The following is a 1,949-nucleotide window of genomic DNA, read 5'->3' as shown; positions in this document are numbered from 1 at the left end:
GTGGGTGTAAATTATTTTCAACACAAAAATGACAACTATGTGAGGTAACACAGGCTAGTTAGCAAGATTTAGTCATTCCACAATGTATATACATTTCAAAACATCATGTTGTACACAGCAAATATATAGTTTATCTCTCTGATATTTTTTAAAAGAAATATTAGTGAGTCAATGGCTAATTATAAGATGATGCCTACGTGAGATAAAATAATAAAACTTCTTCATGCATGCCGTTTGAACTTAGTGTTTTTTATTTCATTTGATTTTCACTATCACTTTGTGAATCAGACAAAGCAGGAGTTGCTGTCTGTATATCATAAATGAGTGAACCAAGCCTGAAAGCTAATATATATCTTGCTCTAGTGAGAATTAAAATACAAATAATTCACATTCCACTGTCACTTCTTCTCAGTGTCTCTGTTTTCTAAAATTTACACTATGCACTGAATGCAGGAGGCAATATATCATTAATAGTTATTTGACCTCTAAGGGAAATTAAAAAGCAGAATACTTGGGTCTCAATCAGGATTCTCCTGGATAAAAGTGACAAAATCCAGGCCGGGTGTGATGGCTCACACCTGTAATCCCAGCACTTTGGGAGGCTGAAGCAGGCAGATCATCTAAAGTTGGGAGTTTGAGACCAGTCTGACCTACACAGAGAAACCTCATCTCTACTAAAAATACAAAAAATTAGCCAGGCGTGGTAGCATATGCCCATAGTCCCAGCTACTCAGGAGGCTGAGGCAGGAGAATCATTTGAACCTAGGAGGCAGAGGTTGCAGTGAGCCGAGATTAAGCTATTGCACTCCAGCCTGGGCAATGAGAGTGAAACTCCATCTCAAAAAAAGAAAAAAAGGGACAAAATCTCAATTCAAACCATCTGAGGACAGATGTAGGAGGCGGAACATGCTCCCCTAAGTATGTCCTTGTTCTTCAGATCTCTGGAATCTGTGATGGCAAAAGGGACTTTGAAACCATGATTAAGTTAAGGATCTTAACATGATGGAATTATTCTGGATTAAATGAGCAAACTCAATATAATCACAAGGGTCATATCACAAGAAGGTTGTAGAAGGGTCAGAGTCAGAGAGGGTAATATAACATTGGAAGCAAAGTAAGAGAGAGAGAAAGAGAGAAATTTGAAGATGCTAAATGACTAATTTTGAAGGTGGAAGAAGGGGCCATGAGCCCAAATCTCCAAAAACTAGAAAAGAGAAAGACATGGATTTTTCCTTAGGCCCTCCAGGATGAACACAGTTCTGCTGACACTTTGATTTTAGCCACGTAAGACCAATTTCAGACTTCTGACCTCCAGAACTATCAGATAAATTTTATAAGTTTGTGATAATGCATTACAGCAGCAACAGGGAAATAATATGGCAGGTAATTTACTGCTGCATATCCCTGGAAAGCTGAAGGCCTAGATAAAGCATGGGGTATGGCTAAATTCCTTGAATCTTTAAATCTCTCTTTCTCTCTGAAGGCCATCCCTCTGTACCTGGAAGATGCTCCCAGCACCTTCATGCTCCCATGTTCCCACATCAGTCTCCTTGAGGTCTACAGATGGCTCTTCTTGTGCCCATCCACATATGGGTCAATGTATTCAGGGGTAGCATGTCATGATTTGCCCAGTGACATCAGGGGCCCATGAGGCCAGCGCATGTGACGGACAGTCTTACAAATACCACATAAGGATTCCCAAAGGAAGGGAAAAAGTTCAGCAGACAAAACTGTAACTACATTTTATCCCTGCCTTCTAAGCATCTACACCCATGCACCACACACACAACACACACCATTCTCCTATATATAACATTAAAAATAATCCTGAATAAAGTAATGCAACTTCCCCACATGCATCTAAAAGCTACTGATCCTGCTGAGGTCTGGCCCATGCACTGTCCCAGGTCTCTGTCCAAGACCTTGGGTGATGTGCATTTTTTTCTTTT

Source organism: Cebus imitator, unplaced genomic scaffold, assembly GCF_001604975.1.
Source record: "Cebus imitator isolate Cc_AM_T3 unplaced genomic scaffold, Cebus_imitator-1.0 Scaffold66, whole genome shotgun sequence".
NCBI classification, from domain to species: Eukaryota; Metazoa; Chordata; class Mammalia; order Primates; family Cebidae; genus Cebus; species Cebus imitator.
This window is presented reverse-complemented; position numbering follows the sequence as displayed.